The sequence below is a fragment of the Solea senegalensis genome, linkage group LG6 (assembly GCF_019176455.1).
Source record: "Solea senegalensis isolate Sse05_10M linkage group LG6, IFAPA_SoseM_1, whole genome shotgun sequence".
Classification (NCBI taxonomy): Eukaryota; Metazoa; Chordata; class Actinopteri; order Pleuronectiformes; family Soleidae; genus Solea; species Solea senegalensis.
Genome location: NC_058026.1, coordinates 16585125 through 16610060, shown reverse-complemented (window position 1 = coordinate 16610060; position 24936 = coordinate 16585125). Strand labels below are relative to the sequence as shown.

At 42.9% G+C, this 24936-nt stretch overlaps 23 non-coding genes across 23 annotated transcripts; all 23 read left to right on the top strand.

Moving 5' to 3' along the window:
* The first annotated feature begins 148 nt into the window (after positions 1-148).
* trnay-gua lies at positions 149-253 on the top strand. Its single transcript has 2 exons — positions 149-185; positions 218-253. It is a non-coding gene; the product is annotated as a tRNA-Tyr (tRNA).
* A 369-nt stretch (positions 254-622) lies between these two features.
* trnay-gua lies at positions 623-727 on the top strand. Its single transcript has 2 exons — positions 623-659; positions 692-727. It is a non-coding gene; the product is annotated as a tRNA-Tyr (tRNA).
* Positions 728-1081: 354 nt separating this feature from the next.
* trnay-gua lies at positions 1082-1171 on the top strand. The gene is given in 2 exon segments: positions 1082-1118; positions 1136-1171. It is a non-coding gene; the product is annotated as a tRNA-Tyr (tRNA).
* A 380-nt stretch (positions 1172-1551) lies between these two features.
* Positions 1552-1656, top strand: trnay-gua. Its single transcript has 2 exons — positions 1552-1588; positions 1621-1656. It is a non-coding gene; the product is annotated as a tRNA-Tyr (tRNA).
* Positions 1657-2034: 378 nt separating this feature from the next.
* trnay-gua lies at positions 2035-2124 on the top strand. The gene is given in 2 exon segments: positions 2035-2071; positions 2089-2124. It is a non-coding gene; the product is annotated as a tRNA-Tyr (tRNA).
* A 380-nt stretch (positions 2125-2504) lies between these two features.
* Positions 2505-2594, top strand: trnay-gua. The gene is given in 2 exon segments: positions 2505-2541; positions 2559-2594. It is a non-coding gene; the product is annotated as a tRNA-Tyr (tRNA).
* A 380-nt stretch (positions 2595-2974) lies between these two features.
* trnay-gua lies at positions 2975-3064 on the top strand. Its single transcript is given in 2 exon segments — positions 2975-3011; positions 3029-3064. It is a non-coding gene; the product is annotated as a tRNA-Tyr (tRNA).
* Positions 3065-3442: 378 nt separating this feature from the next.
* Positions 3443-3544, top strand: trnay-gua. Its single transcript has 2 exons — positions 3443-3479; positions 3509-3544. It is a non-coding gene; the product is annotated as a tRNA-Tyr (tRNA).
* A 370-nt stretch (positions 3545-3914) lies between these two features.
* Positions 3915-4019, top strand: trnay-gua. The gene is made up of 2 exons: positions 3915-3951; positions 3984-4019. It is a non-coding gene; the product is annotated as a tRNA-Tyr (tRNA).
* Positions 4020-4374: 355 nt separating this feature from the next.
* On the top strand, positions 4375-4464 carry trnay-gua. The gene is given in 2 exon segments: positions 4375-4411; positions 4429-4464. It is a non-coding gene; the product is annotated as a tRNA-Tyr (tRNA).
* Positions 4465-4844: 380 nt separating this feature from the next.
* trnay-gua lies at positions 4845-4946 on the top strand. Its single transcript has 2 exons — positions 4845-4881; positions 4911-4946. It is a non-coding gene; the product is annotated as a tRNA-Tyr (tRNA).
* Positions 4947-5314: 368 nt separating this feature from the next.
* Positions 5315-5404, top strand: trnay-gua. Its single transcript is given in 2 exon segments — positions 5315-5351; positions 5369-5404. It is a non-coding gene; the product is annotated as a tRNA-Tyr (tRNA).
* Positions 5405-5784: 380 nt separating this feature from the next.
* On the top strand, positions 5785-5874 carry trnay-gua. Its single transcript is given in 2 exon segments — positions 5785-5821; positions 5839-5874. It is a non-coding gene; the product is annotated as a tRNA-Tyr (tRNA).
* Positions 5875-6243: 369 nt separating this feature from the next.
* Positions 6244-6348, top strand: trnay-gua. The gene is made up of 2 exons: positions 6244-6280; positions 6313-6348. It is a non-coding gene; the product is annotated as a tRNA-Tyr (tRNA).
* Positions 6349-6701: 353 nt separating this feature from the next.
* trnay-gua lies at positions 6702-6806 on the top strand. The gene is made up of 2 exons: positions 6702-6738; positions 6771-6806. It is a non-coding gene; the product is annotated as a tRNA-Tyr (tRNA).
* A 355-nt stretch (positions 6807-7161) lies between these two features.
* trnay-gua lies at positions 7162-7251 on the top strand. The gene is given in 2 exon segments: positions 7162-7198; positions 7216-7251. It is a non-coding gene; the product is annotated as a tRNA-Tyr (tRNA).
* Positions 7252-7621: 370 nt separating this feature from the next.
* On the top strand, positions 7622-7708 carry trnay-gua. Its single transcript is given in 2 exon segments — positions 7622-7658; positions 7673-7708. It is a non-coding gene; the product is annotated as a tRNA-Tyr (tRNA).
* Positions 7709-8076: 368 nt separating this feature from the next.
* Positions 8077-8166, top strand: trnay-gua. The gene is given in 2 exon segments: positions 8077-8113; positions 8131-8166. It is a non-coding gene; the product is annotated as a tRNA-Tyr (tRNA).
* Positions 8167-8986: 820 nt separating this feature from the next.
* Positions 8987-9076, top strand: trnay-gua. Its single transcript is given in 2 exon segments — positions 8987-9023; positions 9041-9076. It is a non-coding gene; the product is annotated as a tRNA-Tyr (tRNA).
* Positions 9077-9454: 378 nt separating this feature from the next.
* On the top strand, positions 9455-9556 carry trnay-gua. The gene is made up of 2 exons: positions 9455-9491; positions 9521-9556. It is a non-coding gene; the product is annotated as a tRNA-Tyr (tRNA).
* Positions 9557-9925: 369 nt separating this feature from the next.
* On the top strand, positions 9926-10030 carry trnay-gua. The gene is made up of 2 exons: positions 9926-9962; positions 9995-10030. It is a non-coding gene; the product is annotated as a tRNA-Tyr (tRNA).
* Positions 10031-10385: 355 nt separating this feature from the next.
* Positions 10386-10475, top strand: trnay-gua. Its single transcript is given in 2 exon segments — positions 10386-10422; positions 10440-10475. It is a non-coding gene; the product is annotated as a tRNA-Tyr (tRNA).
* Positions 10476-10855: 380 nt separating this feature from the next.
* On the top strand, positions 10856-10945 carry trnay-gua. Its single transcript is given in 2 exon segments — positions 10856-10892; positions 10910-10945. It is a non-coding gene; the product is annotated as a tRNA-Tyr (tRNA).
* The last annotated feature ends 13991 nt before the right edge of the window (positions 10946-24936 follow it).

The following is a 24936-nucleotide window of genomic DNA, read 5'->3' as shown; positions in this document are numbered from 1 at the left end:
GACTGATACAGAATTTAAGTAAAATGTGATTGGAGAAATAAATGTTAACAATGCTGTTAATGTGGAATTCCTGAAAGTCCTGTTTGTGTTCTGTGAGCAGGAATGAATGTGAAGCCGAAAAAAAATGGAAAGGTCCCTCAGACCATCCCCTTCGATAGCTCAGTTGGTAGAGCGGAGGACTGTAGAGTGCAGGACTGTAGGACTGCTTAACATTGATATCCTTAGGTCGCTGGTTCAACTCCGGCTCGAAGGAGGCTTTTATGGGCACAGTGGACATGAGTTTGGCATCCTTGGGCAGCTCAAGGATACCTCAGCAAAACAGCCAACTTCCATTGCCCCACAGGTGCTGTGTTCACTTCCAGTGTGTAAAAAGGGTGGGGAAAATAGAACAAAACATGCTACTGCTCCCTAGGCCGATTCCATGGAGATAGACAGGGAGAGTTGAGATGAAGGACTGAACTTCTAAACATCTGGACTGATACAGAATTTAAGTAAAATGTGATTGGAGAAATAAATGTTAACAATGCTGTTAATGTGGAATTCCTGAAAGTCCTGTTTGTGTTCTGTGAGCAGGAATTAATGTGAAGCCGAAAAAAAATGGAAAGGTCTCCTTAGACCATCCCCTTCGATAGCTCAGTTGGTAGAGCGGAGGACTGTAGAGTGCAGGACTGTAGGACTGCTTAACATTGATATCCTTAGGTCGCTGGTTCAACTCCGGCTCGAAGGAGGCTTTTATGGGCACAGTGGACATGAGTTTGGCATCCTTGGGCAGCTCAAGGATACCTCAGCAAAACAGCCACCTTCCATTGCCCCACAGGTGCTGTGTTCACTTCCAGTGGGGAAAATAGAACAAAACATGCTACATCTCCCTAGGCCAATTCCATGGAGATAGACAGGGAAAGTTCAGATGAAGGACTGAACTTTTAAACATGTGGATTGATACAGAATTTAATTAAAATGTGTTTGGAGAAATAAATGTTAACAATGCTGTTAATGTGGAATTCTTGAAAGTCCTGTTTGTGTTCTGTGAGCAGGAATGAAAGTGAAGCCGAAAAAAATGGAAAGGTCCCTCAGACCATCCCCTTCGATAGCTCAGTTGGTAGAGTGGAGGACTGTAGGACTGATTAACATTGAAATCCTTAGGTCGCTGGTTCAACTCCGGCTCGAAGGATGCTTTTATGGGCAGCCCATGGCGCAGTAGACATGAGTTTGGCATCCATGGGCAGCTCAAGGGTACCTCAGCAAAACAGCCAACCCCCATCGCCCTACAGGTGCTGTGTTCACTTCCATTGTGTAAACAGGGTGGGGAAAATAGAACAAAACATGCTGCTGCTGCCTCGGCCAATTCTACAGAGATAGAGAGGGAAAGTTGAGATATGAAGGGCTAGACCTTTAAACACGTGGACTGATACAGAATTTAAGTAAAATGTGATTGGAGAAATAAATGTTAACAATGCTGTTAATGTGGAATTCCTGAAATTCCTGTTTGTGTTCTGTGAGCAGGAATGAATGTGAAGCCGAAAAAAAATGGAAAGGTCCCTCAGACCATCCCCTTCGATAGCTCAGTTGGTAGAGCGGAGGACTGTAGAGTGCAGGACTGTAGGACTGCTTAACATTGATATCCTTAGGTCGCTGGTTCAACTCCGGCTCGAAGGAGGCTTTTATGGGCAGCCCATGGCGCAGTAGACATGAGTTTGGCATCCATGGGCAGCTCAAGGGTACCTCAGCAAAACAGCCAAACCCCATCGCCCCACAGGTGCTGTGTTCACTTCCATTGTGTAAACAGGGTGGGGAAAATAGAACAAAACATGCTACTTCTCCCTAGGCCAATTCCATGGAGATAGACAGGTAAAGTTCCGATGAAGGACTGAACTTTTAAACATGTGGATTGATACAGAATTTCATTAAAATGTGATTGGAGAAATAAATGTTAACAATGCTGTTAATGTGCAATTCTTGAAAGTCCTGTTTGTGTTCTGTGAGCAGGAATGAATGTGAAGCCGAAAAAAAATGGAAAGGTCCCTCAGACCATCCCCTTCGATAGCTCAGTTGGTAGAGCGGAGGACTGTAGGACTGTTTAACATTGAAATCCTTAGGTCGCTGGTTCAACTCCGGCTCGAAGGAGGCTTTTATGGGCAGCCCATGGCGCAGTAGACATGAGTTTGGCATCCATGGGCAGCTCAAGGGTACCTCAGCAAAACAGCCAACCCCCATCGCCCCACAGGTGCTGTGTTCACTTCCATTGTGTAAACAGGGTAGGGAAAATAGAACAAAACATGCTGCTGCTGCCTCGGCCAATACTACAGAGATAGAGAGGGAAAGTTGAGATATGAAGGGCTAGACCTTTAAACACGTGGACTGATACAGAATTTTAGTAAAATGTGATTGGAGAAATAAATGTTAACAATGCTGTTAATGTGGAATTCCTGAAAGTCCTGTTTGTGTTCTGTGAGCAGGAATGAATGTGAAGCCAGAAGAAAATGGAAAGGTCCCTCAGACCATCCCCTTCGATAGCTCAGTTGGTAGAGCGGAGGACTGTAGGACTGTTTAACATTGAAATCCTTAGGTCGCTGGTTCAACTCCGGCTCGAAGGAGGCTTTTATGGGCAGCCCATGGCGCAGTAGACATGAGTTTGGCATCCATGGGCAGCTCAAGGGTACCTCAGCAAAACAGCCAACCCCCATCGCCCCACAGGTGCTGTGTTCACTTCCATTGTGTAAACAGGGTGGGGAAAATAGAACAAAACATGCTGCTGCTGCCTCGGCCAATTCTACAGAGATAGAGAGGGAAAGTTGAGATATGAAGGGCTAGACCTTTAAACACGTGGACTGATACAGAATTTAAGTAAAATGTGATTGGAGAAATAAATGTTAACAATGCTGTTAATGTGGAATTCCTGAAAGTCCTGTTTGTGTTCTGTGAGCAGGAATGAATGTGAAGCCGAAAAAAAATGGAAAGGTCCTTCAGACCATCCCCTTCGATAGCTCAGTTGGTAGAGCGGAAAACTGTAGGACTGTTTAACATTGATATCCTTAGGTCGCTGGTTCAACTCCGGCTCGAAGGAGGCTTTTATGGGCAGCCCATGGCGCAGTAGACATGAGTTTGGCATCCATGGGCAGCTCAAGGATACCTCAGCAAAACAGCCACCTTCCATTACCCCACAGGTGCTGTGTTCACTTCCAGTGTGTAAAAAGGGTGGGGAAAATAGAACAAAACATGCTACTGCTCCCTAGGCCGATTCCGTGGAGATAGACAGGGAGAGTTTAGATGAAGGACTGAACTTTTAAACATTTGGATTGATACCGAATTTGATTAAAATGTGATTGGAAAAATAAATGTTAACAATGCTGTTAATGTTGAATTCCTGAAAGTCCTGTTTGTGTTCTGTGAGCAGGAATGAAAGTGAAGCCGAAAAAAAATGGAAAGGTCCCTCTGACCATCCCCTTCGATAGCTCAGTTGGTAGAGCGGAGGACTGTAGAGTGCAGGACTGTAGAACTTAATATTGATATCCTTAGGTCGCTGGTTCAGCTCCGGCTCGAAGGAGGCTTTTATGGGCACAGTGGACATGAGTTTGGCATCCTTGGGCAGCTCAAGGATACCTCAGCAAAACAGCCACCTTCCATTGCCCCACAGGTGCTGTGTTCACTTCCAGTGTGTAAAAAGGGTGGCGAAAATAGAACAAAACATGCTGCTGCTGCCTCGGCCAATTCCATTGAGATAGACAGGGAGAGTTGAGATGAAGGACTGAACTTCTAAACATCTGGACTGATACAGAATTTAAGTAAAATGTGATTGGAGAAATAAATGTTAACAATGCTGTTAATGTGGAATTCCTGAAAGTCCTGTTTGTGTTCTGTGAGCAGGAATGAATGTGAAGCCGAAAAAAAAATGGAAAGGTCTCCTCAGACCATCCCCTTCGATAGCTCAGTTGGTAGAGCGGAGGACTGTAGAGTGCAGGACTGTAGGACTGCTTAACATTGATATCCTTAGGTCGCTGGTTCAACTCCGGCTCGAAGGAGGCTTTTATGGGCACAGTGGACATGAGTTTGGCATCCTTGGGCAGCTCAAGGATACCTCAGCAAAACAGCCACCTTCCATTGCCCCACAGGTGCTGTGTTCACTTCCAGTGGGGAAAATAGAACAAAACATGCTACTTCTCCCTAGGCCAATTCCATGGAGATAGACAGGTAAAGTTCAGATGAAGGACTGAACTTTTAAACACGTGGATTGATACAGAATTTCATTAAAATGTGATTGGAGAAATAAATGTTAACAATGCTGTTAATGTGCAATTCTTGAAAGTCCTGTTTGTGTTCTGTGAGCAGGAATGAAAGTGAAGCCGAAAAAAAATGGAAAGGTCCCTCAGACCATCCCCTTCGATAGCTCAGTTGGTAGAGCGGAGGACTGTAGGACTGTTTAACATTGAAATCCTTAGGTCGCTGGTTCAACTCCGGCTCGAAGGAGGCTTTTATGGGCAGCCCATGGCGCAGTAGACATGAGTTTGGCATCCATGGGCAGCTCAAGGGTACCTCAGCAAAACAGCCAACCCCCATCGCCCCACAGGTGCTGTGTTCACTTCCATTGTGTAAACAGGGTGGGGAAAATAGAACAAAACATGCTGCTGCTGCCTCGGCCAATTCTACAGAGATAGAGAGGGAAAGTTGAGATATGAAGGGCTAGACCTTTAAACACGTGGACTGATACAGAATTTTAGTAAAATGTGATTGGAGAAATAAATGTTAACAATGCTGTTAATGTTGAATTCCTGAAAGTCCTGTTTGTGTTCTGTGAGCAGGAATGAAAGTGAAGCCGAAAAATAATGGAAAGGTCCCTCAGACCATCCCCTTCGACAGCTCAGTTGGTAGAGCGGAGGACTGTAGAGTGCAGGACTGTAGAACTTAACATTGATATCCTTAGGTCGCTGGTTCAACTCCGGCTCGAAGGAGGCTTTTATGGGCACAGTGGACATGAGTTTGGCATCCTTGGGCAGCTCAAGGATACCTCAGCAAAACAGCCACCTTCCATTGCCCCACAGGTGCTGTGTTCTCTTCCAGTGTGTAAAAAGGCTGGCGAAAATAGAACAAAACATGCTGCTGCTGCCTCGGCCAATTCCATTGAGATAGACAGGGAGAGTTGAGATGAAGGACTGAACTTTTAAACATTTGGATTGATACCGAATTTAATTAAAATGTGATTGGAAAAATAAATGTTAACAATGCTGTTAATGTGGAATTCTTGAAAGACCTGTTTGTGTTCTGTGAGCAGGAATGAAAGTGAAGCCGAAAAAAAATGGAAAGGTCCCTCAGACCATCCCCTTCGATAGCTCAGTTGGTAGAGCGGAGGACTGTAGGACTGTTTAACATTGAAATCCTTAGGTCGCTGGTTCAACTCCGGCTCGAAGGAGGCTTTTATGGGCAGCCCATGGCGCAGTAGACATGAGTTTGGCATCCATGGGCAGCTCAAGGGTACCTCAGCAAAACAGCCAACCCCCATCGCCCCACAGGTGCTGTGTTCACTTCCATTGTGTAAACAGGGTGGGGAAAATAGAACAAAACATGCTGCTGCTGCCTCGGCCAATTCTACAGAGATAGAGAGGGAAAGTTGAGATATGAAGGGCTAGACCTTTAAACACGTGGACTGATACAGAATTTAAGTAAAATGTGATTGGAGAAATAAATGTTAACAATGCTGTTAATGTGGAATTCCTGAAAGTCCTGTTTGTGTTCTGTGAGCAGGAATGAATGTGAAGCCGAAAAAAAATGGAAAGGTCCTTCAGACCATCCCCTTCGATAGCTCAGTTGGTAGAGCGGAGGACTGTAGGACTGTTTAACATTGATATCCTTAGGTCGCTGGTTCAACTCCGGCTCGAAGGAGGCTTTTATGGGCACAGTGGACATGAGTTTGGCATCCTTGGGCAGCTCAAGGATACCTCAGCAAAACAGCCAACTTCCATTGCCCCACAGGTGCTGTGTTCACTTCCAGTGTGTAAAAAGGGTGGGGAAAATAGAACAAAAAATGCTACTGCTCCCTAGGCCGATTCCATGGAGATATACAGGGAGAGTTGAGATGAAGGACTGAACTTCTAAACATCTGGACTGATACAGAATTTTAGTAAAATGTGATTGGAGAAATAAATGTTAACAATGCTGTTAATGTGGAATTCCTGAAAGTCCTGTTTGTGTTCTGTGAGCAGGAATGAATGTGAAGCCGAAAAAAAAATGGAAAGGTCCCTCAGACCATCCCCTTCGATAGCTCAGTTGGTAGAGCGGAGGACTGTAGAGTGCAGGACTGTAGGACTGCTTAACATTGATATCCTTAGGTCGCTGGTTCAACTCCGGCTCGAAGGAGGCTTTTATGGGCACAGTGGACATGAGTTTGGCATCCTTGGGCAGCTCAAGGATACCTCAGCAAAACAGCCAACTTCCATTGCCCCACAGGTGCTGTGTTCACTTCCAGTGTGTAAAAAGGGTGGGGAAAATAGAACAAAAAATGCTACTGCTCCCTAGGCCGATTCCATGGAGATAGACAGGGAGAGTTGAGATGAAGATCTGGACTGACACAGAATTTAAGTAAAATGTGATTGGAGAAATAAATGTTAACAATGCTGTTAATGTGGAATTCCTGAAAGTCCTGTTTGTGTTCTGTGAGCAGGAATTAATGTGAAGCCGAAAAAAAATGGAAAGGTCTCCTTAGACCATCCCCTTCGATAGCTCAGTTGGTAGAGCGGAGGACTGTAGAGTGCAGGACTGTAGGACTGCTTAACATTGATATCCTTAGGTCGCTGGTTCAACTCCGGCTCGAAGGAGGCTTTTATGGGCACAGTGGATATGAGTTTGGCATCCTTGGGCAGCTCAAGTATACCTCAGCAAAACAGCCACCTTCCATTGCCCCACAGGTGCTGTGTTCACTTCCAGTGGGGAAAATAGAACAAAACATGCTACTTCTCCCTAAGCCAATTCCATGGAGATAGACAGGGAAAGTTCAGATGAAGGACTGAACTTTTAAACATGTGGATTGATAAAGAATTTCATTAAAATGTGATTGGAGAAATAAATGTTAACAATGCTGTTAATGTGGAATTCTTGAAAGTCCTGTTTGTGTTCTGTGAGCAGGAATGACAGTGAAGCCGAAAAAAAATGGAAAGGTCCCTCAGACCATCCCCTTCGATAGCTCAGTTGGTAGAGCGGAGGACTGTAGGACTGTTTAACAATGATATCCTTAGGTCGCTGGTTCAACTCCGGCTCGAAGGAGGCTTTTATGGGCAGCCCATGACGCAGTAGACATGAGTTTGGCATCCATGGGCAGCTCAAGGATACCTCAGCAAAACAGCCACCTTCCATTACCCCACAGGTGCTGTGTTCACTTCCAGTGTGTAAAAAGGGTGGGGAAAATAGAACAAAACATGCTCGGCCAATTCTACAGAGATAGAGAGGGAAAGTTGAGATATGAAGGGCTAGACCTTTAAACACGTGGACTGATACAGAATTTAAGTAAAATGTGATTGGAGAAATAAATGTTAACAATGCTGTTAATGTGGAATTCCTGAAAGTCCTGTTTGTGTTCTGTGAGCAGGAATGAATGTGAAGCCGAAAAAAAATGGAAAGGTCCTTCAGACTATCCCCTTCGATAGCTCAGTTGGTAGAGTGCAGGACTGTAGAACTTAATATTGATATCCTTAGGTCGCTGGTTCAGCTCCGGCTCGAAGGAGGCTTTTATGGGCACAGTGGACATGAGTTTGGCATCCTTGGGCAGCTCAAGGATACCTCAGCAAAACAGCCACCTTCCATTGCCCCACAGGTGCTGTGTTCACTTCCAGTGTGTAAAAAGGGTGGCGAAAATAGAACAAAACATGCTGCTGCTGCCTCGGCCAATTCCATTGAGATAGACAGGGAGAGTTGAGATGAAGGACTGAACTTCTAAACATCTGGACTGATACAGAATTTAAGTAAAATATGATTGGAGAAATAAATGTTAACAATGCTGTTAATGTGGAATTCCTGAAAGTCCTGTTTGTGTTCTGTGAGCAGGAATGAATGTGAAGCCGAAAAAAAAAGGAAAGGTCCATCAGACCATCCCCTTCGATAGCTCAGTTGGTAGAACGGAGGACTGTAGGACTGTTTAACATTGATATCCTTAGGTCGCTGGTTCAACTCCGGCTCGAAGGAGGCTTTTATGGGCACAGTGGACATGAGTTTGGCATCCTTGGGCAGCTCAAGGATACCTCAGCAAAACAGCCACCTTCCATTGCCCCACAGGTGCTGTGTTCACTTCCAGTGGGGAAAATAGAACAAAACATGCTGCTGCTGCCTCGGCCAATTCCATTGAGATAGACAGGGAGAGTTGAGATGAAGGACTGAACTTTTAAACATTTGGATTGATACCGAATTTAATTAAAATGTGATTGGAAAAATAAATGTTAACAATGCTGTTAATGTGGAATTCTTGAAAGACCTGTTTGTGTTCTGTGAGCAGGAATGAAAGTGAAGCCGAAAAAAAATGGAAAGGTCCCTCAGACCATCCCCTTCGATAGCTCAGTTGGTAGAGCGGAGGACTGTAGGACTGTTTAACATTGAAATCGTTGCTGGTTCAACTCCGGCTCGAAGGAGGCTTTTATGGGCAGCCCATGGCGCAGTAGACATGAGTTTGGCATCCATGGGCAGCTCAAGGGTACCTCAGCAAAACAGCCAACCCCCATCGCCCCACAGGTGCTGTGTTCACTTCCATTGTGTAAACAGGGTGGGGAAAATAGAACAAAACATGCTGCTGCTGCCTCGGCCAATTCTACAGAGATAGAGAGGGAAAGTTGAGATATGAAGGGCTAGACCTTTAAACACGTGGACTGATACAGAATTTAAGTAAAATGTGATTGGAGAAATAAATGTTAACAATGCTGTTAATGTGGAATTCCTGAAAGTCCTGTTTGTGTTCTGTGAGCAGGAATGAATGTGAAGCCGAAAAAAAATGGAAAGGTCCTTCAGACCATCCCCTTCGATAGCTCAGTTGGTAGAGCGGAAAACTGTAGGACTGTTTAACATTGATATCCTTAGGTCGCTGGTTCAACTCCGGCTCGAAGGAGGCTTTTATGGGCAGCCCATGGCGCAGTAGACATGAGTTTGGCATCCATGGGCAGCTCAAGGATACCTCAGCAAAACAGCCACCTTCCATTACCCCACAGGTGCTGTGTTCACTTCCAGTGTGTAAAAAGGGTGGGGAAAATAGAACAAAACATGCTACTGCTCCCTAGGCCGATTCCGTGGAGATAGACAGGGAGAGTTTAGATGAAGGACTGAACTTTTAAACATTTGGATTGATACCGAATTTGATTAAAATGTGATTGGAAAAATAAATGTTAACAATGCTGTTAATGTTGAATTCCTGAAAGTCCTGTTTGTGTTCTGTGAGCAGGAATGAAAGTGAAGCCGAAAAAAAATGGAAAGGTCCCTCTGACCATCCCCTTCGATAGCTCAGTTGGTAGAGCGGAGGACTGTAGAGTGCAGGACTGTAGAACTTAATATTGATATCCTTAGGTCGCTGGTTCAGCTCCGGCTCGAAGGAGGCTTTTATGGGCACAGTGGACATGAGTTTGGCATCCTTGGGCAGCTCAAGGATACCTCAGCAAAACAGCCACCTTCCATTGCCCCACAGGTGCTGTGTTCACTTCCAGTGTGTAAAAAGGGTGGCGAAAATAGAACAAAACATGCTGCTCCTGCCTCGGCCAATTCCATTGAGATAGACAGGGAGAGTTGAGATGAAGGACTGAACTTCTAAACATCTGGACTGATACAGAATTTAAGTAAAATGTGATTGGAGAAATAAATGTTAACAATGCTGTTAATGTGGAATTCCTGAAAGTCCTGTTTGTGTTCTGTGAGCAGGAATGAATGTGAAGCCGAAAAAAAATGGAAAGGTCTCCATAGACCATACCCTTCGATAGCTCAGTTGGTAGAGCGGAGGACTGTAGAGTGCAGGACTGTAGGACTGCTTAACATTGATATCCTTAGGTCGCTGGTTCAACTCCGGCTCGAAGGAGGCTTTTATGGGCACAGTGGACATGAGTTTGGCATCCTTGGGCAGCTCAAGGATACCTCAGCAAAACAGCCACCTTCCATTGCCCCACAGGTGCTGTGTTCACTTCCAGTGGGGAAAATAGAACAAAACATGCTGCTGCTGCTTCGGCCAATTCCATTGAGATAGACAGGGAGAGTTGAGATGAAGGACTGAACTTTTAAACATTTGGATTGATACCGAATTTAATTAAAATGTGATTGGAAAAATAAATGTTAACAATGCTGTTAATGTGGAATTCTTGAAAGACCTGTTTGTGTTCTGTGAGCAGGAATGAAAGTGAAGCCGAAAAAAAATGGAAAGGTCCCTCAGACCATCCCCTTCGATAGCTCAGTTGGTAGAGCGGAGGACTGTAGGACTGTTTAACATTGAAATCCTTAGGTCGCTGGTTCAACTCCGGCTCGAAGGAGGCTTTTATGGGCAGCCCATGGCGCAGTAGACATGAGTTTGGCATCCATGGGCAGCTCAAGGGTACCTCAGCAAAACAGCCAACCCCCATCGCCCCACAGGTGCTGTGTTCACTTCCATTGTGTAAACAGGGTAGGGAAAATAGAACAAAACATGCTGCTGCTGCCTCGGCCAATACTACAGAGATAGAGAGGGAAAGTTGAGATATGAAGGGCTAGACCTTTAAACACGTGGACTGATACAGAATTTTAGTAAAATGTGATTGGAGAAATAAATGTTAACAATGCTGTTAATGTGGAATTCCTGAAAGTCCTGTTTGTGTTCTGTGAGCAGGAATGAATGTGAAGCCAGAAGAAAATGGAAAGGTCCCTCAGACCATCCCCTTCGATAGCTCAGTTGGTAGAGCGGAGGACTGTAGGACTGTTTAACATTGATATCCTTAGGTCGCTGGTTCAACTCCGGCTCGAAGGAGGCTTTTATGGGCACAGTGGACATGAGTTTGGCATCCTTGGGCAGCTCAAGGATACCTCAGCAAAACAGCCACCTTCCATTGCCCCACAGGTGCTGTGTTCACTTCCAGTGTGTAAAAAGGGTGGCAAAAATAAAACAAAACATGCTGCTTCTGCCTCGGCCAATTCCATTGAGATAGACAGGGAGAGTTGAGATGAAGGACTGAACTTTTAAACATTTGGATTGATACCGAATTTAATTAAAATGTGATTGGAAAAATAAATGTTAACAATGCTGTTAATGTGGAATTCTTGAAAGACCTGTTTGTGTTCTGTGAGCAGGAATGAATGTGAAGCCGAAAAAAAAAGGAAAGGTCCATCAGACCATCCCCTTCGATAGCTCAGTTGGTAGAACGGAGGACTGTAGAGTTCCAGTGTGTAAAAAGGACTTGTGTGAACTATGTTCAAATAAATAGTGCTTGTCGCCATGTTGTTTTTTTTTTTTACCAACAAATCTCTCGCCATTTGGCCTGTCACGAGGTTCTGCTGCAACTCTTCAAGTTATCCAAAGATGATGGAGTAGTAACTGATGTTGCGTTTCCCTTTTTATTTGTCCAACCCAAGGTGCATACCGTGAAATATATTTACAGGTGAAAATAAAAAAAATATGAAAATTGTCCAAAATTCTATGTCCCAAAAAACCTATACAATCAACACACTTAAATTCAGTTGTGAGAAAAATAGGTGTTACTGCTCCTCCCATTCAAACATAAATTATCCAAAAAATCACAATCAATGAATACAAGCATGAACAAACAACCCAAATGAAAATAAAGCCAAGATAGTTCCCAAATTAACGGTGCCACAATAATTATTCTCTCCACCTTTAATAAACAATATTAATAGATTATAAAAAAGTGACGTCACACTAAGCGTCCCGCCATTGTCGTCATTTAGGTGCGCCTCTGACGCAAACAATGTTTGGAATACTTCCGACGCAAACTGAGGATGAGGGGTAAGTAAGTTTGAACCAAGTTAAATGTGAACAGGATGATTATGTCGGGGCGGCAAGTTTGCGCACGTGACGGTCACCAAATGTTGCTGAAAACTGGCAAAGCAGTTGTGTATGTGTATGCGTCTGTCTGTGCGCTCTATCAGCGAGTGTGTGGCGGCGTGTGCGTGCGTGTGTGCGGGCGCTCTCTCAGCGGGTGTGTGTGCGTCTTTGCGCTCTACGAGCGAGTGTGTGCTGGAGTGTGTGCGTCTCTGCGATCTACTAGCGAGTGTTTGTGCTCATTAGTGACGAGTCGCTCTTCACATGGCCAAATAATAGAACACAACAAAAGAAAACGTCACATCATGCATAATTGTAATACATTACAATGCTCTAAAGATTTGCACCTGGATCAGCAAATGGCATTACTACATTTCCATATGCACTGTTTTACAGCATAGCATTTCACCTTCAGTACCAAAAAAAATCCTTTACAAATACTGTATATTTAGACTGCATGTACACAGTGGAAACTTGAAAACATTAATATATATCAGTGAAGGCTGGTTCACCTAAGTGAAATGCACTTAATTTGGCTTGTTCATGTGTTGCACTACGTACCCTGACCACTGGATACATGAGACTTTCTGGATTTGTATCGAAGTTTACCTGCTCATCGCTATTGCCCTCTTATCTTACATAAGCATGACAAAATTATTCCTGATCTGTTAAGATGTCACTGACATATACACAGTTGAATTTGTTTAATTGGACTTATATTAAAATGTAATTGCCACCAAATCTGTAATGTGGGTCAGTTCCTGATTAAATTTAAAGTGTCCGACCCTGCATACACATACTAGATCTGATGCCTTTTGACAGAGATATGACTAAAATATGGGGATTTCATGATCAATTTTGTGATGTCAATCTTGGCATTAAATCTCACATTTAATGGGACCCATCACAAGAAAGATTGATCCGTCAAAAACTAGAGGCAGGAAGTTGTTAACAGAAAGACAAACTTACACGCTGATGACAGCAGAAATATAATGTTTTTGTTTGTTTTTGTCCACTGCTTTTTCCCCCACATTGTTCCTTCTCGGACTCTGTGTGATTGAGTCCATGAAGGACAGATGATTATAAGTTGCCTGCTGCTTCCAGAGCAAAGGCAGGAGAATGTCTCTAAATCCACATTCAGCTGTGTTCACACTTGTTGTGTGCTTCTGTACACAAACTAAACATTTCTTCAGTGGAAAAACCAAGAAAGACAGAGTGGAGTGACACCTGAAATAGCCCAGGCGTGTGGTGTTAAAAGCCTGCTCACAACTATATTGTCCCTCCAGTGTGACTCAGAATCATTATGAACATATAGCCCTGACAAACCATGGAGTGGGAGCCATTTGTCTGCACACGGCTGCCAGCCAAGTGACAGTGATCATTATGTATGTTGTCACGTCGAGGCTCTGCTATATGAATGGTATCTGCTCTGGAAGAACAACACATTTCACAACAGTCATAGGAAAGTTGACGGCACAATGACTTAGTCCTTATTTGAGGTTCATGCAAATCAAAGTTGTCAAACTGTGACATAGACAAGACAAAGCTGTCACTTTATATTTTTACACTTACTGACCTGCAGGGAGGGTGGGTGAGAAAATTGTAACAGTATACTGAGTGCAAGAGACATTTTTATTTGTGCACCTTAAGTTGGTGAGTGAGATCGGGTGCCAAAAGAGGAAATGTGCAATTATATGAGGAAGTTGGGGGACAGCTCAGGTTGAATAGTTTGGAGATAAAGTTAGTGAGGCAAGGTTGAGATGGTTTGTGCAGAGGAGGGATAGTGATTATATTAGACTAAGGATGCCGGGCAGGAGGAACAAGTAACAAGACATGATGGAGGCAGATGATCCGCTGTAGCGATCACCAAAGGGAGATCTGCAATTAGTAAGACACAAGTAAAAGAGATTTTAGTTTGAGAAGTAAATACAAAGGGGTGGGACACCGAAAACCCACAAAGGCAATCACAATAAAGGCTGTTTATACTCAGCATAAGGCATTAGTACTGCCCCTGCACAACCAGCAGGGGGCTGGTCACATCTATACATTGTCATTTTGATGAATAGCAAAAATGGGCTCACAGTAGCTGTGGTAACAGTTGCATATGTTACACAAACTGGGTCGGCAACAATTACTGGGTTGACCTTTGTCCTTTAATAAGGAGCTAACGAGCGACTCCAGCAGTCAGAGATGACAGAGCGAGTAGTAGCTGGCAAGTGACTCATGAGAAACGAGGACCATTACTGCACACTAAAATCATTGCAGCTGTCCCACAGCAATGGTCAGACTCCAAAGATCTTCGTAAAAGTGTCTGGTCATCCCCACTCCTTCCCGCAGTTCCATTATATTTCACATTACTAAGATTTCAGCCATGGCATCAGCTGGCACACAGACTCACTCATAGGTTAGGAAAGTTGAGGAGCAAAGGTTATTGGAAGTGACGTTAAAGTACAAGTGTGTATGTAAAGCAAAGTGCAAGATTCAATTAAATTCAGTAAAATTGTATTTGTAGGGGGCCAAATTATAACATACATTATCTCAAGGCACAAAGATGGAGAGCAGAGAAACCCAACAATTCACACAATGAGCAAACACTAGGCATCAATGGAGAGAAAAAAACTCTTTTAACAGAAGAAGACATCTCTGGCAGAAACAGACCTAAAGATGTGCAGCCATCTGCCTCGACCAGTGGGGGTGGAAGGAACAATGGGGGACAGAAAGGGACAAGAGAAAGGACAAGAGGGATATGAGGTCGAGACAGAAGAAAGAGACCAGGAGCAGATACACAACAATTGTATCAAGTTATAAGTGTATACAAGACAGTTCTGAGTCGATGATGACGTGTTTATAGAAATTACAATGTCATTTATATAAGCAGCAGCAGAGATTTGATAAAAATGTGTTGATAAAAAATTATACTGATATCAACTTTAATTGTAGCATAATAATAATGGTGATGATATGTATTATTATAATAATAGTAGTAGCCTCTAAGCTGGATCTGGATCCTGCAACCTCCAAGATGAGTACACAGAGAGAGAGGGGAAAGGAAGAAACACAAACTAGGGAGAGAGAGAGAATAAGGTTAATGAGGTATAATAAAGTCATATTCATACCCTGAGTGTGAGAGATTGAGTGCCAGTGCACCACAGGAAATTCCCCCAGTAGTCTAGGTCTATAGCAGCATAACTAAGAGATGGTCAAGGTTTCCCTGAGCCAGCTCTGACTATAAGCTCTGTCAAAAGGAAGGTTTTAAGTCTAACTTTAAATACAGAGCATGTCTGTATTTTGTCTGTGTCTGTATCTACTGAATTGTCACTGGGAGCGGAGCCTGGTAACTGAAAGCTCTGCCTCCCATTCTGCTCTTACAGACCCTGGGAACCACAAGTAAACCTGTATTTTAGGACCTAAATGATCTGTTAGGGTAAAATTAATTATTTCAGGTATGAAGGGGCCTGATCGTTAAGTGCTTTGTACGTGAGGAGGATTTTAAAGTGAATTATTAACTGTACAGGAAGCCAGTGTAGAGACTTTTAATAGACTTGTTACAGTAATCTAATCTGGATGTAACAAAAGCAAGAACTAGTTTTTCAGCGTTCTTCAAGGACATAATGTTTCTCATATGAAAGATGAAAAAGTTGCAGTCTATGTTCACTTACCTTCCCATATCAATGTCCATAGAGAAAATCCACGTCTTTAGCTCACAGGGACACATTTTAAAAGTTTGTCACGCGCAGAAAGGTTTTGGGAGCAGTGGAATTCACTTCTGAAAGGTTTGTGGATACCGTTGTGTTTTCCGTCACCGTTCAACCTCTTTGCCATTGACACGCCGGCTCTACACCCTTGCTTGTGTTTGCGGTCTCTCCGTCTCTTGTGGTGGCTGTTGGGGGAGGCGATCCATAAAGACCCGGTGCACTGCTGGGATTTCGTGTGTGTGTTGGATAGTATATGAAAGCCCCTGTTGTTGTATCATTCCAATATAAATTAGCAATATAAATAAGTTGCAAAGATGAAAGATAAAAAAAACTGTTGAATCTAGGAGTGCTCACAGCTGTAGCGTCCTTGCACGCAGCCACCTTATCATTGAATTATTGAAGGGGCTTGCATTCATACTGCAAAGAGATGCCACTGCTTTAATGGCACCTTACTCACTTGCAGTTCTCTGCTCGGTGAGCCTTTTGTGAAGTCATTGTGTCCCCACTTGGCAGCCATGTTTTCTGTGAGTCAGCCTTTGTGTCTCAAGCACAGTCAGCACGGACGATGTGTCAGTACCTCATACAACCACATTTAAGTCCAACAGAATATTTGTGTCAACTTTGAAAGGATTCCCTTTGTGTTCACAAGAATGGGAAAGGTCCATGTAAGGTGCACGGTGCTTGGTTTAGTGTGATGAAGGGTCCCCTGGTCCCTTTTGCTTGGGGCCCCCCTATATCCCTTGAATGCTCCTGGTTAAGATGTATGACATGTAGACAAATTATCCCCGAACAGCTGTCACCAGAGCCCGCCAGAAACATGTACTTTTATTGCAACAACTGAAATTCAGAATTTTAATAGAAAAAAAAAAGACACAGGAGTTAGATCATTAGAGCAGGAGATAATAATAACAACATTTAATGGAGCCAGAGCATTACAGTACAGAGGAATATTTGCATTGTTCCTATGTTTGGGGATATTATCAGTGAGACACATGCACACTCAAATAAACAGCATCACAGAATGTGTAATCAGATTAGATCAGATTACTTAGTTTAACACAGCATGTTTAGTATTTTAGTATTTCAAAGTCTAATGCAGACTACCAGTCTAGAGTGAAATGCAACATCATACTTCTACTACACACTGACTAAAGCATCAAAGCAGAACTTAGGTCAAAATTGAGAAGGATGGTGGTCATTACATTACATGTCATTTAGCAGACGCTTTTATCCAAAGCGACTTACAATGGAATCAAGTACAATTAGCCAGGGGTGGAATCGAACTTGCGACCATGATGTCTTTGGTACACAAGGTAGGGTCTTAACCACTGAGCCACTCCACCCCCCAAGGTCAAGTAAGATTCCACAGTGAGTGAGAGTGAGAGCTTTTGATGACACCTCATATACAACTAATGTATGTGTATTCCTGAATGTGCTTGATGTGCTTTGGTACCACATTAAAAGCATAATAGTAGCTTTTATCTGGGCATCTTATCTGATGGTGATTGCAACATCAAACACAACTTTAATTGTGTTTCATTTTTCATTCTCTGTGAACTTTTGCTCTCAAACATGGGCCGTTACACACACACATACACACACACACACACACACACACACACACACACACACACACACTGAGTGGTATAAATGTAGTGAGTTCACAGAGGTGTTTTCATGCCTCTTTTGATCACTTGCTGATAACTTGCACTTCATCAGCTTCATCATTAATTCACCAGACAAAGAGTCAGAGGATAAACATGGGGAAAATAAATCATTTGATATTAACCAATCCCTCAGTGCTGGCAGAGGATATGTGCTGCCTCTAGGGTTGCATTTCCTCTGACAACAGCCTTGTATTCATTAGTAAGGATGGTAGGAGGTATCCATAGTCAGACACAAAAATATTTCTTCCACCTCTCACCTCATGTTTATCTTTTCCCCTGGGTTTCATCAAACCATCTGTTGGTCACACACAAAGGATGCTGATGTTATTTAAACACTGTGTGAGTAGGGCAGCAAAACCGTAAACCCAGTGCAGTAATAGTTCACAAACACAAGTTTCTATTCAGCAAAATACCACATTGCCTTCTCTTCTAACGACTACCCTATAGCTTGCAAGCAATGACAAATTGGTTTGTAAAGAGTGACTCATCAGTCAGTCAGTCAGTCAGTCAGTCATCATCTACCGCTTTATCCTCCACCAGAGGGGGTGCTGTGCCAATCTCAGCTACATCGGGCGATAGGCAGGGTACACCCTGGACAGTTCGCCAGTCCATCGCAGGGCCACACACAGCTAGAGACTAACAACCATTCACTCTCACACTCACTCCTATGGTCAATTTAGACATCAATCAGACTTTATTTACATCTGCATACCACACATCGTTCTAGAATCTCCCAAAACCCCCAAATTGGACCACATCTGTGAAGAACAGCAGAGTCAGTGGACTTAAAGTTATGGTAAAAGAAGGAAATACCGTTCCATTTGCTCCACAGCAGAGAACAGAATTGCATATCTGATCATGGACCATGGTCTCTTTAAGCTCTTAACAAAATGAGCCAAAAGTAGCAGACGAGAACAAAAGAACAACCATGGGAAATGAGGCACCTCACGAGACAATAAATCTCATTTATAGAGACTGTCATGGACATGGACTTAATAGCTGCTATTATACAAAAGAGTTTGTTGAGGGTTATTCAGGGAAATTGCAAACTTGTGGAAGGCCTATGTTTTCTCTTTAGAAAGAGGAATGCCTAGATTAGTACAAGTGTTGTACAGTGTCCAGCGTAATGTTTCTAGCACATTTTTTAAAATATGCTACTACATCGACCGAATGTCAGTTTAACAGCAAAGTCAACCTTGGAACACCACTTTAACTCCATGGACGTGCCACTGAGAGGGATGAAGTGGCATGACTTTGAGAGTATCTGTTGCGGCTGCTTACCCCAGTTAATCCCCGACCCCTGCTGACTTGATGCTATGCATGATCGACGGCTGTAGTGGAATTAGCCTTTATGACACTTTATTATGATTATTATTATTGTTAGTATTGTTGTATTTCAGGTAGCGACAAACACACGGTTAACATTGGCCAATGGCCCAGCATACAGCCCTTTTTAACCATCTTTTGACAGACGCTCATCTACTATTTCAGCCTCACTGAAGATTTTTACAGACATCAGCCACTTTTGGGAGCAAGCAAACCTTGAACACAACCAGTAATCAGGTAATTAATAAAGCATTTACTGAAGTGGTCTGACAGGGATTTGGAGAGAGCTGGAACATTCGTTGAATTTCAAGGAATGCTTCATGTTTATTTTTGCTAAATTTGAAGAACGGGGCATCCTGAGACGCAGTGTCGGTGGCTTTCTGCACACCAATGCATACACGCAATTTTTAGAATTTAGAACTAGAATCAGTTTTATTTTCAGGACCACAGCTTCCTGTCTAACGCTCTGTAAATCAGTCATACATTTAGTATGTTTTACATAGTACTGTTTTTTTAACCATGGACATGCTGCTATGGTGTTTGTGTGCTCAAAGAAATGGGTGGACCCCTGGTATTGCTAACAAGGGCTTGCCTGGTATATGTTTTTGTCCATGGCTTTTGACGGCTTCTCTCTGGAATGCAGTCAACTCAGAGGTGAAGTCACTCATAGGTTGTGACTTCCAAGTCGGGATGTGATTAGAAGGCAGGGGGTTCCCTCCACTGGGGGACTGTCAAGTTTCGTGCTATATCTCTGTGGATTTCAAGTGCACACTGAACTCCAGGACAGGTCCCATTCATTTTTGCCACATCTTAGGCTGCCATGATGACTGTTTATGGAAACTCAGTCGCGTAATGAGCCAATTGGAGTTTATTAAGAAGAGTGGAGGGACGACCGATGAGGAGTGAGTTGCAGTCGTCGATACGGGAGGTGAGGCGGGCATTAATCAGGACATGGGGTGTGAGAGACGAGTGACGACGGTTGGTATTACGTTAGAAGAATGTTAGTAGAAATATGCCAAACACATTATGTTATTAATCTGAGCTTGGAATGAAAGAGGATATTCAAGGATGAGTTTAATTGTGTCAGCATATATATTATTTTGTCGCAAATATTACACAGATTCTGGGTTAGATTTTGTTTTTTACTTTGGAAATTTCCTGCAGGCAGACCCACACATCTGTCCTAAAATCCTTGGGCGACCTCATAATGAGTCATTAAACCTTCACGCAGTAACTTAATTGCTTTAGACATACAAGTCCACACATGTGAGCACATCATGAACTATGGTACATGAGAATATACAGTAAGTTCCATTTGTTCATGTTGCACACGTCACTGACAGCAAATAGCATCTCTTACCAGGGCAGAGCCACAGAAACATTTAAAATGATGGATGGGGATTTGTCAGGTTCTGTGAAGTCACGTTTGTTTAGGTCTGTGATAAATGCTCCTCAGGCTCCTTCTGCTTCAGAGTACTCATGGATAACTGGCTGCCTTATTTAAATGAAGATTGCAACATAAAAAACCTAATCCTCTATATTGTATTGTAGTTCTATTTTCTGATAAGATTTTGTTTTAATTTTATGAGCACTTGACATTTACATTTGCCAATATATATTTCAATAGCATAGTTGTTAAAGATTTCACTTTTCAACTGAAGCTTTAAATGGGGGGGTGGACAACTTTAGTTTTTTTTGTCTGTTTCTGTGTTTGTATACTTTGTAATGTACAGTATACTAAGTTTTTACCCAGTGCACATGCTGTATGTGCATGTGCATGCTTACACATGATAGAAGATGGGTATGAGGACAGGATGCCTCATTTATTGTTGGCTTTACTCTTCTATAAATGTGTCCACACACAGGTTAGCACAGCTATTCTTCTAAGGACCCTGGGTTGACCATTAATTCAAACAAAGTGTTATCCCTAACTTCAACCGTAACCCCAACCTTAAATCGTACCACAGTTCCAGCACCACTGATCCTGACAGGGTCTGTGTTTTTGCCAGAAAAGGTCCTCAAGAGTTAACAAATACAACCTGACACACACATACACACCCACACTACCTCTCCAGGACAGCAGTACCAGGCATATTACAGTATGTCCAGATCAATGTGTTTTTGAAAGAACGACTGACAAATAGAACAATGGTGTTGTCAGCAGTGGATATGGTGGCATTGACGCAATCTGGTGCAAGTCTGGCAACAGGGCGAGCAAAAGCCGCGAGCAAGGCTGCATGAGCTCTGTCAAGCTGTGCATGTTAGATGATAATGGGAAGTGTTTACAGTGTTCACCAGCTGCGAACATGACATCATTGCAATGGACTTTCTTTGAGAAATCATGTCAAACTACAACCCTAAGTGGTCTGATGTATGTACTGAAAAGTTTTCATTATTGATAAGGCTCTCTGAATCTTTAAGGCTACACTTGTCTTAACAATGGTTCACATGACTATTGCTTGTAACCCACAGTGACTTATCACCAACCTTTGCTTTCCAGTCTGCGTGCTCGGTTTCATCACAAAATGTGACACTTGTTACACTTTAACACCCCCCCCCCACACACACACACGCAGAATTCTGTTGTAAAGGTCAGCACACAGATATGTGTGAAAGAGCGAGTCCATAAATTCTTGTTTTGCAGATCTTGGACTGTATCTGTTAGCAGTGGCAGCTGGTGATGGGGAAAAAAAAAATGTTGAAGGGGCTTACAAAAAAACAAACATAAATTAAGGTGTTTACAAGTTATGTGGCGTAATGAAGCCTTAATGCGATCCTACAGACTTTCATCTGCAGCTGCAAAGTTTTTTTATAAATCAAAAGAATAGAGGAAAAACGGGTGACGGGTGGGTGATCGATTAAAGATCAAACATTATGACGACTGTTCGGAGCTGTGAGGGAGAGATGGGGAGAGAGAGAGAACGCATTGCCTACTGTGATACTGTGGCAAGTGTCGTGCTGTTTCGAACCAGTTTGACATTCACAAATGTACGGTAAAGAGGTTTGTGTACATGCTCTATGAAGACAGCGCAGCGGGCGAGTCCAGGTGGGTACCCGGGGTTGGAGGCGACACCGTCGAGTCTATCGGCCCTGGGTGGGGGGTTTCAGATGAGTGAATGTGGGGAAAGCACACCTCCGGTTTCAGATGACTGTTAATGTCACAGAGAAATGTAATAAAAGTTGCTCATTGTTGTCCAGCTGTGTTCCTCCGCAGTGTCAATGTGATAATGTCATCAAACGACTTGTCGACTCGACTTTATTGACATAAGTTGATCTGAAAAAAGATCATCATTAATGCCCTGTGTGTGTGTGTGTGTGTGTGTGTGTGTGTGTGTGTGTGTGTGTGTGTGTGTGTGTGTGTGTGTGTGTGTGTGTGTGTGCGTGTGTGCCAATGTTACATGCCAACAATTAAGCACATGAATCTGTGTTTTTTTTATTATAGGAGTGTTTTGATCTTATGTTGCTTGCTGAATTCTTGTACTGCGTACAGGAATTGATTTGTTTTATGTACTGAAAACACAAAGAAGTGCCCACAAAAGGTTTCACAACCCCAGTCTTTCAGCAGTTTGATTGGGATAAATCTTCCCGTCCAGGGATTGAATGGGACCAAAAAATGGCCCTGGCATTTTTGGCCATGGCGGCCCACCATGATTATTCATTCGATATGCGAGGCACATGACATACCAGAGGATATATGCGCACATTGTGTTGTTTCAAAAATTAAAATAAAGAAGAAAGCGAGTGTTATTTCAATGGTTCACTAATATTACATAATAATAAGTGTAAGCTGTAACACCAGCAAACTATTGTTTAAAGTAACACTATAAGTTGGACACCAAGGGAGGGGAGGGCTGAGAGCCTTCACTGGACTAGCTCAATGTTCTACCAAAAGTTGAACCAATAGTCCGCGTATCGCGTCTCAATTACTGTCGCGGGCGATAAAAATTATTTATAAAAATATTCCTTTTTTTTTTTTTTTAAGCCTTGGGCCGGCCCAGTTAGGTCTCATAATAATGCTTGACAGAGCCTGCTTCCAGACGAAGGATGCAGCATTCAAATAATGTTGCATTGTTTCTTTTCACAAAGACCAAACTGAGGCATAATATTGACATCAGCGAGGATAACAAGCAAGGATCACTGCCAAGACCCAAGTGGCCTAAATGTAATGTTTGTGTACCACAGCAGTGTGGAACACTGGCTTCAAAATTGGCGTGCGTGCGGGCGTGTGTGTGGGTGCGTGCGTGGCTGCACTCTTTGTTTGACGGAATCTTATGTCTTGGAAATCTGCTGATCTTGCACCCGGAGAGGGTTTGAGTCTGAAACTTGTTAAAAGCTGCTGCTGACACACAAGTGACCTTTTCCTTTTCACACAGCTCTTGTATATTAAGCTGTGCTGGTGTGAGGGTCATAATTCTCTGAAACCCTGTGACAAATCTAAATGCTACAAATACAAGGCTTTGTATTGATTTTCCTTTTCTGAGGACATTGCTGTGAAAGGAAACAAGATGCAGCACTTATGTTGACAGGATATACAAACCTTGTTTTATGTTCTATTTGTACTGATAGTCAGAGTCTCGGATACATGATGTCTTTTCACTTTTCATTTCTGAGCTTTTGGTCATAGCTGACCTTCATCAGTGTGATTTAACAATGAACACGTTACACAATATCTATATATAGATATATATACACATTTCCCCTCTTTGCAAAGAATAAACTCTAGAAATACTATTTGCTTCTCAAGTCTTTATTTCATATCTTACCAAGCAAAATTTCCATAACAGTATTCAGACAGCAGCGATGGCCCAATCAGTTGCTTGGCAGACACTCACCGCTCACTGCTCTGACACTTGTCCGTGCCTCTGTGCTTTTTTTCCTCTTGTGGGATGTTTTTTCACTGTGCCTCCTCTTCATCCTCTCAAATAATGCATCGAGAGTGGCAGAACGGCCATATGCTGAGCTATCGAGTGGAGAAGCAGAGAGGCATAATCCTGCAGTTTTAAAGTCGAATCAGCTTTAGCTCCTACTTTAATCGCGTTGGGAACAAATGGTGATAAGAAAGGACCAGATCATTAGGCAAATGGTGACAAAGCATCGAACTGTTATCTCAGCCTCTCCTTGATATCGTTAGCATATGATAATCAAATTACATACTGTATCGTGTTACATGAGGATCCGACATTATTATTTAACCTTATGCTCGATGCAAAAAAAAAATCTCACCATTACATTTTGTCACGCAATTAAGTCACAAAAGAAAATATAAATCTAAGATATTCTTTATCTTTCTTCAAATATGCATTTATAGGTTGAGCACTGATTTCAAAGTGTGTGTATGTGACTGATTAAGTCAAACTTTGATTGATTCAGTCAAACTTCAATAATCTAATAGTAGGAACTCTTTTGCTCAGTTTCCAACATTTCTTTGTTTCTACCTTTGCAAGCTCATGTGGGCGTGCAGCCACAGCCTGCTGTTTATTTGACAGCATGCACAGAAGTACCTGATCCTGTTATCAGGCCAAGAGAGGAAACGAACAGGAAGAAGAAACTATTTCAAGGCATTTTGTTTATGAGACCCGACACATGAGAAAAACAGCGAGACTGTAGCTTATTACAGTGAGACATCATCATTCAGTTTGCCACAAACAGAACCTCTGAGCAAGTACTGAACTGCTGTTAGAACAGAACATAAAATAAGACTAAAGAAATGCAGGTAGAATACATTAGTATGAACGAGGCCACACATAGGCAACATATGGCCCTTGAAGAGACAAATGCTCAGGATCTGTGAGCCCTATATAAATTACCTGCAAATACAGACCACCTTCACATTAATTATTAACTATCTAGCTTCAAGCTCCCATCCAGCACTGAAATATCCTCCACCATCTACACATCAAAGATGATTCTCAACTTGTACATTAGATCCCCTTCCCACAAAATTGGCTGACAATAACCTCTATGAACAAGTTCAGTCCCCTGTTTTCGTCCACTCCATAGCACAGAAATGACCTTGGTTAAAATGACTAACGACCTTCTGATGGCAGCAGACTCTGGTTTACTCTCGATACTCATCCTCCTCAACTTCACCGCAGCTTTCGACAGAATCTCTCACCTTATCCTCCTTAACCGTTTAGCCTCCATTGGCATCAATAACACTGCACTTTCCTGATTATATCATTCCTCTTTGGTCGCAATCAATACGTTCAACTCTTTCCAATCCCTACCTTCCTCTGTCAGCAGTGGTGTGCCCCAGGGCGCTGTCCGGGTGCCC